Source organism: Physeter macrocephalus, chromosome 18, assembly GCF_002837175.3.
Source record: "Physeter macrocephalus isolate SW-GA chromosome 18, ASM283717v5, whole genome shotgun sequence".
NCBI lineage: Eukaryota > Metazoa > Chordata > Mammalia > Artiodactyla > Physeteridae > Physeter > Physeter macrocephalus.
In genome coordinates, this window is record NC_041231.1 from 91,778,258 (window position 1) to 91,795,692 (window position 17,435).

Below are 17,435 nucleotides of genomic sequence, written 5' to 3' on the forward strand. Positions count from 1 at the left end.
ACCTTTCATGTCCTGACTGAGCCCTTTTTAGATGTCTATCCTAGCCCTTCTAACATTGCGGGGTAATTATTTTTGTCCATGTCCGTCTCTCCTCCATGATGTTCGGGACAACTTGATGGTAAAAAGCACATCTTATTTATCTTTGATTTTCTAGTCGCAAGCACAGTGCCTCGTATATAGTAGACACCTGATAAGTGTTTTCGGAAGGAAGGAAGGAAGGAAGGAAGGGAGGAAGGGAGGAAGGGAGGAAGGGAGGAAGGGAGGAAGGGAAGGAGGAAAATAGATATTGTCACAAAATATTATTGTTCCATTTTTTATTATTTCCAGAAAGAAAGGCATGTGGTAAAACTCTGACCACTATGTCTGTAAAACACTGATGCTAATTACCAAAGGCAGTTCAGGAATTCAATTAGTAGTGTTAACAAAGATAAATATTTACTCGTTTTCATATTGTATGATGTGGCCATTGGTGAGACACCGCAATCCTAAGATTTAAAATTAGTGACTACAGTGGACACTGTTTTTCTGTCTAGATGTCCTTCCTATGTTGGAGAATTCTCCTATGTATAAGTCTTTCGGGGAGGCATAGCCCCTGATCCTCTATAGTAGCCGCAGAGGTGGGGTACCCACATTCCCAGCATCCTTTCCAGCCAAGGTACAGACTTAAGTGTGCACAGGGCATACCAAGTATACGTACCCATAAGGAAGAGAAGTTGATGATAACGAGATGTGGGGACATAGGATAATTCTTTTCTAGTGGTGGTAATGGTACCAGCGGCATCAGAATTCAGCACCAGCAGCCACGTGGACCACAGTGACTGGCAGGTGGCAGCAGTGTCCCCACTGGCCCATTCTGCAGAGGGATGTTAGCCAAAACTCTGATGCATTGCCTCCCTCTGATTCTGCCCGGTTCCTGAGCCTGGTCCTTCAGCTGTCCTAGTGGTTCTCTGAGCCAACTAATCTTTTCAGTAAATTCCTTGGCTGATTATAGTCCTTTCTGTTCCAACTAACAAACCCAAAAAGATCCAGAAGTCCTGGGTGATTCATAAGTGCTCCTGGCTTCAGTGACTCGGGTCTACTAGTGTACATGATTTTTATGAGTCTGGCTGGTACAATATCTCATCCACTGGTGAGTCAATGGTTAGTTCATTCCACATTATTACAGGGATTTTTCTAGACAGATTATTTTCCAGAAAAGCCTCACTGGGGCAGGTTTCTTCCCCTAGATCACACCCCCAGGTGTTAGTACAGTGCCTGGCATATAAAAGATACTTGATAAATACTTGCCGAAGGAACTAATGAATGAATATTTAAATCCAGGAGACTGTTACCTAATTTTACTGTATCAAATTGGTATTAAGATAAAATCCTACTGAAGGAAACTAGATGGTCTTTGAAGATTCTCTTCCTACGTGTGATTTGATGATGAATCCACTCAAGAATAATGCTGGTAGATATTCTAGCAACCAGTTCAATTCAACAAATATTTATTGATCCTTATTGATCATTTCTTGGAGCTGTCCTAGGTAGGTGTTCATGCTCGGGTTATGGCGCCCCCAATTGCTGTCTGTGACCTTTGGCCAAACAATCTGTGACCCTCAGTTTCATCAGCAATAAAATGGAGATAATAATCCTTCCTTAAAGGGTTGTCACCAAAATCAAAATGTTACTGATGCCTATTTCTTTTTGCCTTTATTATTCCTGTTTCTACTCTCAGCATCCTCTCTTAAATTTCGGTCGAGACCCCTCATGAGCACCTTCTCTGCTCCACTGAGTAAGTCACAAAGGTAAACAGGGCCTGCTCCCGCTCTCCAGGAGCTCACCGCGTAGTCAAGGAGATGAATGGGTCAAAAGAAATCAGTAAATACGGGGAGGGCAGTGATGGAGGCAAACACAGGTACTGCTAAGGAAGGGAAGTTAATGAAGGAAGAGATGGCAAATGCGGAAGGATTCCTGTTGACGTCCTTGAGGGGGAGTCTCCAAAAGGGAAAGAGAAAGGAATGAACCTCCAAGAAAAATAAACTACACGTGCAAAGGCAAACATGGAACATGACATTTCAGTATTTCTGGAAGGTGAAGTTCAAGATAGGTTTGGAAGGAAGCCAAGTCTGCAGACGGAGGTGGGTCAGGTCATGGACGACTGTATCTGTTAATAAAGGGCCATGGGACTCTGGGTAGTAGGGAGCCCCTAGAGGACTGTAAACAAGTGGGTGTCTTCAAAGCCTCAGTCTGGCAATAGTATGGAGGATGAATATGGGAAGGCACAAGCTTGCGCAAGGGGAGGCACAGTAGGAAGTCATCACCTGGTCCAGGTGAATGATTGCGTGGGTGCAAACTGGGGAAGTGGTGTGAGAGAGAGGGAAGAAGGAAGGGAGTCAGCAATGCTTAAGAAGTCATTAAACATGTTGTGCGAGGGCCTGTTAGTCTCCCTGGGGTTCACCTTTGTTCTATTTCTATTTCTTAAGCATCGTCATGGCACAAAGGGGTTGGAAAGATGATGATGGATGGTCGCTTGGCACACACATTCCCCACGCCTCCATCTTCAAATAGGATGGCGTTAGAGCCCATCAGACTCTGTGCCCAGCACCAGGCTGTGACAGCTTGGTTCCAAACCATCTTTGATCGATACTCAAAGATCACACAAAGAGCGGAAAGCCTTCTCATATTTTCCATGTCAGAAGATATTTTCGACGTGGTATAAATTATTCGTCTTTCTGGAATTCCTTGTAAAATACTTTACATTTTTTAGACAATCCGATTAGGAAGTTCAAATGGATCTTTAGCTAGGATTTCTTTTCTTATTTTCACCAGACAGCCTGTATACATTAAAATCAAATAGGACAACAAGGTCCTACTGTATAGTACAGAGAATTATAGTCAATATCCTGTAATAAACCATATGGAAAATAATGTGAAAAAGAAGATATATATATATAACTGAATCACTTTGCTGGGCAGCAGAAATTCACACAGCATGGTAAATCAACTCTACTTCAATAAAATCACTTTGAAAAAATCACCTACGGGGAAAAGAAGGCAAAAAGGATATTTGGGTAAACACACGATAACACTGGCCAGAAACGTCCAGAATAGCTGCCCCATTCTGTCAAAGAGAAATGAGGCCAGACAGTTATTTCACTGGGATTTACTTTCCTCCCCAGCCGCCCCACCCCCAGCAAATCTAATCTCATCCTGGTGTTCACAGTCTAGGCCAGCAGGAAGACAGTCTAAATGTGGAGAGCAGAGATGCAGATAGACTGGCTCCGTTCCCAGGAGGCCAGGTCAGGATGAGAATCAATATTTCAATAGCTCGGGATTAGGAAACACACATATCAAATCTTGTCCATTAAGGACACAAACGTTAAAACCACAGACATCCTGTATCTCGCGCAGACTGATATAGGGATGAAGTGTTTGACTCATCGGCAGAAATGTACCCATTATTCTTGTACTTTCCTGACTAGTACAAGTTGTGTAAAAACTTCTCAGAATGAGACCGAGGCTGCTCAGAGGACTGCCATAAATAAGATCTTAAGGGCCCTGATAAGCAGCTTTTCGGGGTAAAGGGAAGACACAGCAGGACTCTTAAATGTGGTTGTGTAGTCCTAAATTATCTAGAAAATAAAAGTCACAGAAATCAGAAGAGGTAGACTATGGCTTGGATATGCAGCAGCCTTTGCTCAGATGTGACAGACCTCCCCCGGGTTCCCCCTCCTCCTGCCTCCCCCCGACCCCGGCCCCGCCACTCCAAACATTTGGAAAATCCAGGCAACTCAAAGTTAGTCCCAGCCAATTGGTACTTTTCCTGTTTGTATCAAAGGAAACGCACTGAAACCACAGTATGATTCATATCAGCTCACACACTGGGACATGCATCTGCAGGTATAACTGGGGGGATTTCACATTTACCTTTTCTCCCCTCAAAAATGAGGAATGAAAGCAACTGTATTTAGAAAAGGGGTTTTCCTCGAGGAGAGGTTATGTCTCTTGTGCCCTAAGCACACTCAGCCACACGGCTTTCTCCAGGGCATGCCTGGGTCTAGCACTTCCAGGTGTCCAGGAAAAGAGAAGAAATCAGAAGAAAGGGTGGGGGGGAGGCAGGGGCCAAATGCAGAGTCTCAAAGATCTAACTGCAACTTTGACAAGCAGCAGATCAAAGGAGTCTCTCCTTGGTCTTTGATCTCTTGATAACCACATTTAGCACCCTCCTCTGGCTCTGCCTGGGGCAGGCAGCCCTCCTTCCTAACTCCCTTGGCTCTTCCTAGTTTAAATAATTCAACTGCTAAGCACGTTCAAAGGGGTGGAAATAAGCAAATGCTTTAAGATCCAACTCGCTTGTTAGATTTAATAGAGTCCCATTACCATACTAATACCAGATTGGAAAATAAGAATAAACACCATCGAATCCTAACAAGGATGGCTATGGCTTTTAATCCCTCCTCTGACTTAAAGTTGTGCAGCATGTTGCACAGAAATGGGGCAACCACCACAACGCCACCTCCGGAGGGGCCTGGAGTGGGAGGGAGGGCAAGAGGTGGCTTCCAGTTCTTCTGCTAACAGAGGCGAGAATCCTCAGCAGCAGCCCTTCCTCTCCTCCCCAATTCCCAAGACAGTTGGCTGGGCCTCCCCTTCCGGTCCACATCACCCAGTATCTCCCAGTGCTGTTTCCTTATTAGGTTGTACCCAGAATGTTCCGCTCAGAGATGACCTTAATTAAAACATTAGGGAGCGGGGCAGAAAGCCTTGCCATGGAACTTGCTTCTACCCTAAGGTGAGTCGGCGTTGCCAGATTTAGCAAATAAAAATACAAGCCAGCCGGTTCAATGGGAACTTCAGATAAACGAAGAGTAATTGTTTCGTGTACGTCCCAGATGTTGCAGGGGACACACAAGAACTACCTAAAAAGTTACTCGTCGTTTATCTGAAATTCACATTTAACTGGCTGTCCTGTATTTCACCTGGCAACCTACCAGGGTTTCTCTGTCACCCAACCTTGCCGGAATGCCATGGGGTAGCCCTGCCTCAGACTGTAGCACTGATTGATTCAGCCCTACCCTTTCGTTCCCCTGTGAATCTGGCCCGGGACAGGCCTTTTACCAGGTGGTAGGGGAGGGAAGGGGCGAGCATCTGTTGAGCACCTGAATATGCCGTGTGCCATTTGATCCTCATAATTCCCCTCTCACATTTGATGGAGTCAAGGCCCGCGAAGGTCAAGGAGCTGGCCAGCTTCTGAGCGTGGGAGGTAGGATCCTCATCCAGGTATCCCTGACTTCAAAGCCATGGTCCATCCACTACGTACCACTGTGTCCTTCCCTCTCCCCAGTGGGTACGGCAGACCCTGAGGCCAGTGCACTTGCTCCAACATAAACAGGCCTTTTTCGTTCCTATCTTTTCCTGTTAACCAAATGTTCTAGATCTTATTTTCCAGAACTCTCTGATTTGCCATTAGAAACTGAGGGATGTAGGAAACCCAGGCTAAGAAAGGAAAGTAGATCTGAAGCGGGGTGGGGGGGGTGTCTTATATACTCAGGTAAATTGAACAGAGTCGCTAGTGGTCTACCTCACACCGGTGAGCCTGTGTAAACTCACTCGTCTGAGCTGAATTCAAGCTAGGAAACCGGCATATTGCTCAATCCTGACTTCCTTATTCCCTGGGGCAGTGGTTCTCAAATTTAAGTGTGTTTCAGAATCACCTGGAGGGCTTGTTAAAATACAGATTGCTGGGTCCCGCCCAGGTCTGGGATGGGGCCTGAGAATCTGCATTGCCGACAAGGTGTCAGGTAACTCTGATGATGCTGATCTGGGGATCCCAATTTGAGAACCAATGCTCTAGGACTAGAAAGAAGGCTTCCCTAAAACTAATATACAGTATTTGGAACTTAAATCCACATAGACTTGGAATTCAAGGACATTCTACACCTTTCCTCCCCACCATCTGAAAATCTCCCACAACCCTACCTCTTCAACAAAGTCTACAAGTACTCTTTCACTCAGTCATTCCCACAGATATGAATCAGGCAAATGCAACATGTCAGATAATGTGTGAATCCTTATGTCAGAGATGAACTAGAACCAGTTCCTGCCAGCGCACAGGAAACAATCACCCCCTGCACAAAATAACACCAATGGACAAAGAGATGTTACAAGAGAAGCAGAGAAACTCAGTCACAAAGGAAGAGAGAGAAGGAAGGGAGGGCTTTCAAGGGACTTAACTGTTGAGCCCAGTTTAGAAGCTGAAGATGGGATTATAGGAAGACAAAGGGCAGAAGAACAGTCCATGCAGAGCAAACAGCATGTGCAAAAAGCACGGAGATGTGAAACAACATGGCGAGTTCAAGGGCTGCAAGAAGTTTACAATAACTAACGTATATGGTCCATTTGGTGGTAGATGGGGGTGAGTGAGGAGAAGCCCAACAGCAGGGCACGCTGAGATGCTTGGCTTTCTTTTAAGATGATGAGGAGGCAATGGGTGTTTTTTTAAAGGAGAAATGACATATTCAGGCCCATGATTTGGAAAGGTTATCTGAACGGAGGGACCAGGGATATCAACCTCGGAGGCTGTCGCAGTAGGACCCACTAGAGATGGTGAGGGTGTGGGGGAAGGTAGGACTTCTGTGAATTGCATGGAGAAGTAAATACTGGGTGGGAGGAAAATGAAACCTTCATTTCCACTCTTGCTATTCTCTACTGCCAAAAGGACCCTAACTAAATCTGGGGGGAATAAGATGCAAATATTCCCGTGCGTTTTTACACTGCTATCTTAACGCAACTGTGCCTTAGTTATTAAACCGTGCACTTCTGTTCCAGTAATTGCAGCCTTTTAAAGGATTGCTTTAACTCATTATTAGTCGTTTAATTTTACTCTCCTTCCCATTCCCAGCCATTTATATATTCATCCAAAATCATTTTGGTAGCTTACTGGCTGGCAGAGGAGACAAGCAAGTAAATGGAGAGCTGGAATTCCATGTGGCACCTGATACAATGGAGGGATCTACAAAGATCCACGAGGTGAACCTAAAAATAGTCAATTGTGTGACAGGTAATTTTCAAATCACTTTGAAATTAATTTTATGGACTTGAATAGAAAATATCAATTCATTCCTTAGAATGAAAACTACTTCTCAGGAGAGCCTGTATTTTTTCCTTTATACACTAATAGAGCACCTATAAATATTATTTTGGTAATTAAGAAGATGAATTAAACTCTTTTAACACGGTAATCTCACTAGAACGTCAAAAATCTAAAATAAGTAGAACTGTCTTCATTATGTGACTTTCTCCAAATAAAAATATTTTAAAATTTGACTTAATATTTTTTAAAATTGTAGTTTAAAAGGGATGAGAGTGTAATATCAAATTATCTGGTACAAAAACCTAGCCTGGAAGGGAGAGCTTGACTTTCAAAGGGGGGATGGGTGGTTCATGCAATCAGGGCTCATTATGGAGTGAAATAATTGAGGACACAGGAGAAAAATATACCAATATTCAATAATTACAATTTTAGAAGATACAAACATTTTCATAAATCACTCTTATGCATATGTTAGGAATCTGAAGTAGCAACGATAGCATGATAAATCAATAGAATCTCTTTAAATAAGGCAAATTAAGAAAACCATCTTCAAGCAGTTCAGTGCCAAATGCTTGAACTGGTGATAACAGAAGTTACACTAAAAGGGCAAACCTTTCTCTGGGTTTCCTGTGGGCCACAAGTTCAAATGGGAGGCCCGAGGATGGTGGCTTCTCCCCATCTCCGTAGATGACCTTTGGCAAGTCACCCACTGCGGTGTCCACAAAGAGTCACTGTCTGCCTTTGAGAGCTGCCAGCAGCTCCATCCATGGGGAGACCAAGAATGTAATGATCCTCCCCAAGCCCAGTGCCCTGACCTCACTGCAGGGAAAACCCACGCCTTTGCAGCCAAAGGAACTTCCAAGATGAAACTGAACTAAAATTAACTGGGAAAAAAAATGAGAGAAAAGACATTAAAGGCAATGATTCAGGATCTCCCCCTCCTTTTGGCTCTTCCTGTTGAGCTAATTCATGATTGGCCTTGCTCTTGATAAACTAAGTAAGAGTCTGCAGCTGAGTGAAGGCAGCTTCATCCTGGCCTCATCCCCCTGAGGCCATGCAGCTCCGTGAGGACCAGGCTAACTCCCAGAGGCAAGTGACCTAAAGACAGGAAGGCCTGCTCCTTCCGTCCCTCCACCTGCAGCCCTAGCTGTGCTGTAGGCTGAAGGTCGCTAGCGTCTATCTTAATGGCCTGGAAAGGGTCCTGGGTGTGGTTTACCGACAGCCGGCATCTGTGAAGTTTAGTTTGCATGGCAATAAAAACAGAAACAATCAAAACCAAATAAACAGGCATTGGAAAAGTTGTTTAGCAGCTGGGACACCAGAAAAGTTGCCAGTCCTGGGAAAATTATAATTATAAATTGGGTTCATCACTGCTGCCATCACATCTTGCTTTCATCACCCCATCCCATCACGCGGCCCTTGGGCCCCTCAATTGCCTGGCTACTTTCTATTTATACAACAATCTGCACTTGGAACTCCTCAGAGACCTGTGTTCTTAAAGCACACGGTACACGAAACTATCCTTCCCTTTCCTCACCTTAGGTCTATTTCTGTCCTACATACCTGACAAAATTCCTTTCCTATAGCGTAAGAGCTTTCAGGTAAAAAAGCCAACTGATAAGTTATTTACACTAAGGTGCGAACAGCAATAGCAGCAGCAGATACGTTGCTCGCTCACCCGTTCTCTTCTTCCTTGTAGTTATAATCCCAGCTGGTTTACTGGTTCTCCCAGCCTTCCTGGCCTGGGGTGGCCATGAGTCAGTCTGGCCAATGGAACACAAGCACAGAGCTGCTGGGGATGTCCTTGACAGCGTTTTCCTGATAGAAGGGGGCAGACACCTCTCTTTATCCTCCTCCTACTAGGAAGCAGGCACGTCAGCTTCCCAGGCACAGAAGCTATGCTACAACCAGAAGGCTGCCAGCAAGAGGGAAAGGCCGAGGAAATGGTGAGAAGACAACTGACTGGCTTTGTCTCCTCATCTGCCTGTGTGGAACCCTGGAGCCCTCCAGCACATCCTCTCTTGTCAGCACCCTCCATGGCCCTGTGTCCTCTTCTGATCCTTTGCCTCTCTAATCCACCACTCAAGCACCGTCTAATCATTGACTTTCTCCCAGGCTGCCTGCCCCCTAACCCCCATCCTATTGCTGGAAAAGGTTGATTGGCTCCATCATGCATTTGAGGTTGTCTGGTGGTGTTGTTTTTATGGTGGTAAGAACAGTTAGCATGAGCTCTACCCTCACCTTATCCCATACGATTTTTAATGTACAATACAGTATTATTAACTGTAGGCTCAACGTCTCACAGCAGATCTCCAGAACTTCCTCATCTTGCAAGACTGAGATTTTATAGCCGTTAAACAGCAACTCCCCATCCTCTCCTTCTCCCAGTCCCCAGCAACCACCGTTCTACTCTCTGTTTCTATGACTTTGGGTATTTTAGGTTCCGCATATAAGTGGAATCATGCAGTATTAGTCCTTGTGTGACTGGCTTACTTCATTTAGCATAATGTCCTCCAGGTTCATCCACGTGGTTCCATAAGGCAGGATTCTCCTTCTTTTTTAAGGCTGAATAATATTCCATTGTATGCACACATTTGATACTTAAACTTCAGTTGTAACATTTTCTCAGGCCTTGTCAACAGTAGAAACCACACTCACCCTGCCCCATGGCTGAAGGAGAATGGAAAATACTGGAACTAATGACTTTCCCTGGCACTTCCAACTTCTGGATCTTGTATAACTCTACTCTTAAGATCACAAACAGATCTCTGCCTCCCTGTTCTCAAGGTTCTTGTCCTATTATTATTAGATAGAGAGTAATGGGTAATGTTTTGGTCAGAAAGACCCAGGTTCCTTTCCCAACTCTGCCAGGAGAGCTGAGTAAGTTGCGAAGTGACTTCACTTCTTTCCCCCTCAAATGCCTCCCTTGTAAAATGAAACCATTTTACCAGTCGTTACGGACTGTTATAAAATACAAACGAGTTCTCATACATGCACACAATAAGAGTTTAGTAAGTATTAGCCATTATTCTTAATGGGGTCTGTACCAGTAGGCACTGCCACTCTGGGGCCACCTTACCTGACACCACCAGCAATTTACTCACTGGCTAATGCATCTCCTCAACTCCAAAGTCCGCTTTATTCTTGAGAGTGAAAAATGCATTGTCACAAAGACATCCGATTAAATCTGTTTTTTAAGTTTCATTATTTTAGTGGCCGAAGCTAGGGTTGAATCAGAACATGAGAGCTTCACCGAGGCAGACAAGGTTGAGAAGGCTGAGAGGGATGGGATGGGGATGGAGAAAAGGGTGGGAAAAGTAGAAGAAACTGGGACCAGTGGACATTTGCCCCAGAGACAGTCCTAATTGGGTTCTTTTCTTTCCTGTTGCTGTTTTTGCTTCCTTTGGTTTAAAAATAAAGTGTCCTGTTTTAGCTCTAATTATGCCTTTTATTTTCATATTTATAAGATTAAAATTGCACAACCTGCCCAGGACAAACTATGATCTTAAGCATTTGATGTGTGTTGGAGAAGGAAGGGGAAAAAAGGCCTCAAGCCCAATCCGAGGAGGCAAAATGCTTATGCAGCATGAGAACATTATGACTTGAGTTTCAGGACTGTTCTCCCAGGCAAGGGAAACCATCTTACAAAACAAACAAGCTTGTATTCTGGGGTATTTCCCAGAAAAGACGCAGGTATGGTTTAGTAAGATGGGATCTGGTTTTGTTTTTCAAGCTTCAGCCGGGTGGTAAAAGGTCAGCTCTGTGTTGTAATCCACTCTGGTGCTTTTCTCCCGTAATCCTCACCACAGCCCTCTAAGAGCTATGCAGCATGGCAATTAGCAAAATGCAATTTCGTTTTCTAAACATTTTCTCCTTGATACCTTCAGAAGTTACTGCTGCACTTTAGAATGTTCTGGAAAAACTCTGGTGGTCGGAATTTCAGAACAATTTCCCTTGGAGAAAGCTCTTAAAACTATTTTCTCTAAAATAAGTTAATGAGATGGAGCGATGGGGCAAAGTAGCATGTCTAACATGACTGAGGTCTTGAGAATGGGTTAGAAGGAAAATGAGGTGGTGAGACGTGGCAAGAAAAAGGTGGGGTTTTTTTGTTTTTTTTAAAAAATAAGAGCTACATCACCTTTTGACCTGAAAACAAGCATGTCTGTTGGTATGAAGCCCACCAGTCTGCCTCAGTCTGTTCAACAAAACACAACCTATTTCAAGCCCTGTCCTGGGTCCTGGACCTCCAGGCAGGGATGCTCCAGCTCCACCCTGTGGAGTGTGGGCTCCCCAAGGTCAGCCTAGAACAGAACCTGCCATCTATACACACTTGACGAAGGTATCAGACAAGTAAATCACATGGCAGTGAGCACTGCTGCAAGAAGACATATCAATATTATGGCTCCCGACTTTAAACTGGATTGCAATCCTTACTTCACCATTGTCATTATAATTAGGTCCGGTATCTTATCCATAATTCAGCCACCACCCCCTTATCTATCATTGTGATGGGAAGCTGCTTATACACACCATGAACTAAAAGCCTCATTTTGACCCCATCCTGTTACCAAAGCTTCGTGCCACAAAGTGAGACACATTGGCTTGAACTTTATTTTTTCCCTCTTTACCTAACTTTTATTATAAGAAACTGGGCAGCAAAAAAAAAAAAAAAAAGTAAAAGGGGAAATCAAGAGCCTGTATATCTTATAAACTAATTAATAAGCTCCTAATTCAAGAGACCAACTCTTTTGTTATGGATTGAATTGTGTTTTCCCCAAACTCATATGTTGAAGTCCTAACCCACAGGACCTCAGAACACGACCTCATTTGCAGATAGGGTCCTTGCAGATGTAATTAGTTAATGAGATCATACTGGAGTTGGGTGAAGCTTATTCCAATATGACTGCCATTCTTATAAAAAGGATACATTTGGACGCAGACACATGCACACAAAGAGAACACCATGTGAAGATAAAGGCGGCGATCAAGGAGATGCTTCTACAAGCCAAGGAACACAAAAGATGGCTGGCAACCACCAGAAGCTAAGAGAGAGGCCTGGGACAGATTCTCCCTCACGGCTCTCAGCAGGAGCCAACCGTGCAGACACCTTGATCTTGGTGATCTTCTAGCTTCCAGACTGTGAGACAATGCATTTCTGTTGTTTAAGCCACCCAGTTTGTGGTACTTTGTTACAGCAGCCCTGGGAAACCAATACCTCTTTATATTTAAAATCCCCCATGATTTGGAAACAGGGCCCTCTCTATGTGAAAAGAAGAGTGTGGGTAGCCATTTAAACTTTAGACTGCTTCCCACAGGTTTCATGATCAGCTCTGTTTACAGAGGGATGTGTGAGAATCTCATAGGAATGAACAGAAATCTTCATTGTTTGGGAATACAGTCAAAACGTACTGTTTTTCAGGCATTCCCCCTCGGTACGTCTTGTCCACCTCCGGTTATTAATGGGTTAATATATTTCCCACACAGCTGTGGTCTGATGAAGATGACAGTGATCTTTAGAGCAGTTTTCAACCTATGGTTCCTACAAAACCACCTCACTGTGTGCTTTACATTACTTTACCCGAACGTGTGGTGCCGTCACCCCAAGAGCCGTACAGAGGTCCATGGAAATAAGGAGAAATAATTCACGAAGCCATAACATCAGCGCTTCCTCTGCCTTGCAACAGTGATTCTACGCTGAACCCTTAAGTATGTTAATATCTACTACTGATAAGACCATTTGTATACTATGGGCTCAGAGAAAAGGAGGCAGGGGTCTCTCTCAGCACCAATCGATTTCTTACGGCCTCATGATCATTACTGCCAAAGCTCAAAACCATTCTAGCAGATCCCAAAGGGAACTGTCTCTCCATTACCCAGAGGAGGCTGGTGCTGGGAAGGCTTCCTGCCTGGGGTTCGCACCTTCCATGTGGCTTCTGAGCACTTGCTCTTGCTGGAAAATACTGACGTCAACAGGAAAGCAAAGCAGGTTGAATGAATATTATCAAGCAGATTTTCTGAACTCACTTTTGCCAAAATAATCCATTCCGTTGACTATTTACATGTGAACCGGTCATGAAAATACAGTTCTCCTTGGAAATCTGCTGTCAGATGGACTGGCATTTCACCATCCTCTCCAGGCCGTTTCCCTAATATTTACATTTCCTCATGTTACTCCGCTTTGATCTTAGTTTTCCTTCCAAGCTCCCAAGCTGAAATTTCAACAAAACTCCACCCCAAAAGCTGCTCCGATACTACTGGTGCTAATAATTTTTATAAACAGAAAATGAAAATTGCCTATAGCACTAAGTGGGGCAGAAAATTATGGCTTTCACTCTCTGCCCCTGAAGGCAAACCTTCTGTCCAATCTGCAAAGTGCCAAAGACAGCATTTGGTGCTGAAAAGAAGGAGGAAGAATGACTGCAAGTAGGACTCAAGATGTGGCGTTTCCATAGAGGCTTTCCAATCAAGTAATCACTAAAGGGTGTGCTCTGGACAAAGTATTTTTAAACAATACTTCCCCAAAGAAAAGATGTCAGGCCCCAGGGCAAGCGATTTGGTTATTACATGTTGTGCAGGGGACCAACTCTTTGTCTCACATGAGCACCTAGAAGATATGCCTTCTGTAAACCTTCTGAGGGTTTTACCTTCATGTTCAATCCTCCTGCGATTGCTTTGAAGTTATCATCTCCTTGATAGCAGTGACTGAATATGGAACCCCATACACTCGGTAACAATCTAGGAGCGGTTAGACCACAGTGTCCACAGACAGAGAGGCCTGAGTTGAATGGGGACCCTGCTATCTTGCTCACTGTCTGATCTTCAGAAAAGTACTCACCACGGAGGCGCGTTGTGAGGATAAACAAGCTAATGTGCAAAGTGCAAGCACTGTTTTGGAGCAAGTGTCCAAGAGTAGCTTTCACTACTGTTGACGTTTCAGGCCATCTCGGCACTCGGGAAATCTGGGTATGAACCTAACGTTGTCTGTTGGCCTGATCACGCTCAGTCTGCTATGCAGAGCACAAATATGCAATAAACCTGTACATCTGCATCTCTTCCTTGTTTGGGTACGTTCACCTCAATCAGTCTATTCAAGGTCCTAGTGGGTTCATACATCTGTTTCTCTCGAACCTGGTAAGTTTCCCCTGCCCCCAGCTTCTCACACATGTCCCCCAAAGTCATTCCTAGTCCTGTGTAATCACCACTCTCTGTTTTCTTTTCTCTTGTGCCCAGACTGCTGGGCACTGTTGCAAAATGTCAAGAGATTGACCTATTCATTCGTTCATTCATTCAACAAATATTTACCGAGCAAATCTCTACTATGTGCGGAGAGCACTTTGTGGGGAAGAGACAGGACAGATATCACACTCCCAGACGAGTGGGGGGACAGCGAATGAACAAGTTGACACATGAATACATACATCGTTCCCCAACGTGACACGCGCTGTGAAGGAAGTGACCAGGTGCTGTGATCGGGGACGATGTGGGAAGAAGCAGGCCACTTCCTCAGGAGGGGGCGTCCGGGCTGAAACCTGCAGGATGAGGGGGGGTCGTTCAGGGGGAACCGCACGTGCAAAAGCCCTGAGGAGGAAGTGTGCCCGGCACGTCCACCCAGGAACCTGAGAAGGCCTGTGTGGCTGCAGGGGGGAGTCTGAGGGCAATGGTGGGGGGCAGGGTTAGGGAGGCGAGCAGAGTTCAGCTCTTGCCAGGCCTGGGCGGTCCTGGTAGAGTTAGAATTTTATCCTCAGAGAAATGGGAAGCCATTGACAAATATTAGGCGAAGGATGGATTAGGATTAGGATTAAGGTTTACCAAGAAAAAGAGAACCTCCCACGTCACCCCTGAACCTGGGCCATCCTGGTGCCCAGCTCTTGTGCCCCCTGGGGTGGGTCCTCCCAGCTCTCCTCCCTCCATCCCCACCCTCGGGGGCTCGCGGCACTCACCCTCCCTACCTCCCTGACTGCAAGACTGAGCTCACCCTTTCTCTCTCTCCCTCTGATCAAATGTAGCTAACATAACACTTACCATTTTCACCACTTGTAAGTGTACGACTCAGTGGCATTAAGTACATTCACCATCCCTTTCCAGAGCTTTCTCATCATCCCAAACTGAAACTCTGTACCCACTAAACAACACCCTTTCTCTTTTCACTCCTCTGTACCTTCACCAGCAACTTCCATCCTGTCTCTGAAGAAAAAGTGGGCCCCTCCTGTGCCAAGGCCTGTGCTCGACGCTTTTCTTCATTCCATCCTCTCTGACCCTCTCTGAGCCATTTCCCCGGACACGGCCTGTTTATATCTTCAGCCTTTGCACTCTCTCCTTAGACCTCCCTGACACACAGACCTCTGTCTTTCTGACAGTAATATGAATGAATGAATGAATGAATGAGTGAATGAATATTTAAAAAAATCCTTTCCTCAGTTACGCTACTCCCTTGGTGTAAGCATAAACTGCTCCTCTGCTTCGACCCTAGGTTACGAGTTATTCCGTACTTTGCCTGCATCATAACGCCAAGCGTAGCCCCGATCCCAGGGATCCTCAGCCCTGGCCTTGCTGCAGCAGGGGACACTGTTTGCTGCCACGTCTTCCTTGAGGTTCTTTGATTCCCTGTATCCCATCACACTGCACCACAGCAGTCCCTCACACGGGGAACGCCTCCTTTCCCGTCTCCTCCCCACTCCTCCTGTCTCCAACCACAGGCAGCTCCCGAGGTTCTGTTCCCTAACCCAGTGCTCCTACCAACAGGCCCACTTTTCCAGGTGCCAGCTGGACATTTCCACAGGGACAGCCTGCCGGCATCTCCAGTGCAACAGGTCCAAAACCAAACTGGTAATTTTCCCTAACCAGGTCCAGCTCCACTGCCAGTTCAAGTGTCCCAAAGGCCCTAAATGCCACTGCCCTCGTTCAGGCCTCCTTAACACTTCCCTTTACTATGGCAAGAATCTCCTTTATGTCTCTGACTCCATTCTTGCCCTGCATGAATCCATCTTACCTGCTGCTTCCTGATCGATCTTCCTAAAACCTGGGCTTGATCACAGTACTCACCTGCTCCATCACATCACCGACACACACCAACACACCTTTAGCCTGACATACAGCTGTTCGCAGCCGGCCTTTCAGCCTTATCTATGACAACGGACTGGAACACAGGAGTCCAAGCATCCTTCAGCATCCAGGCTCTCGCCCCTTCCCTGGCTCCCCCATCTGACGTCTATATCCCTTTCTTTCTTCAAGGTCCTTCTAGCTGATGCTATTCCTTCCTAAAAACCTTCTACCCAAAGTGGTCCCTTCCCTACTGTACTTTGTTACAACTTTCTTATTGACGTGAATCACGATCAGTCAGCTTCAGGCCTTCCTGGGTATCACCACCTTGGCCAGGGAGGCCGGTCCCCCTGACCCAGGACCGCCCCCATTTCCGTGCACTCAGTTCTGCCGAGGCCCTTGCTGCTCTCCGTAAGTTCAGCCTCGTGCCCAGCCTTCTCCCTTGACTCCAGGTCACAAATCCAATCAGTCTTCCTCACAGTGAAGCGTCTGTGCCCTCAGAAGAGCAAGTGTACGTGGAGGAGAGATGAAGAATGGATGAGGGGCTTCCCTGGTGACGCAGTGGTTGAGGGTCCACCTGCCGATGCAGGGGACACGGGATCGTGCCCCGGTCCGGGAGGATCCCACGTGCCGCGGAGCGGCTGGGCCCGTGAGCCATGGCCGCTGAGCCTGCGCGTCCGGAGCCTGTGCTCCGCAACGGGAGAGGCCACAACAGTGAGGCCCGCGTACCGAAAAAAAAAGAAAAAAAAAAAAAAAAGAATGGATGAGAGAGGGTGTGTGTGCCCAGCTATCCCGGGGGGGAGGCGTCCAGAGGAACATCCTCCAGCAGAACAAATGCCGCTGACATTTATTCACTGAGCTCCAAACTTAAAGGCTTGGAACCCTCCTCCCCCGGTGAAAAATGGTCCCATCCTATGCTCTTACTCATAATGGTCTTAAGAAGGTAAAGAGCTCTTTCTAGTCTTTTTCATTTGTTTCTATATTTTAAACATCTGTCTTGTATGGATGATTATCAAGGGCTACTCCTGAGAAAGCATGGAGGAGGGGTCGGTGTGCCCGAGCTTGTATATTCCCTGCACTTCCCATGAAGTGCGGACCCTCTGCTCTGGAGAAGGAATCCACCATCAGCCGTGCATGCTGTAATGTGGACTGGCTCAAGCTGTAGTCCAAGTATCCGTCCCCTCAGAAAGCCCTTGGGTGCTTGTTAAAACGCAAATTCCTGGCCTCATCCAGACCCACTGAATAAGCATATCGGGGAGTAAGGCTTGAGGTCTGTTTCTTGTGCTTAGCTTGCACTGCAGTCCATGTGCTAATGTATTTCAGG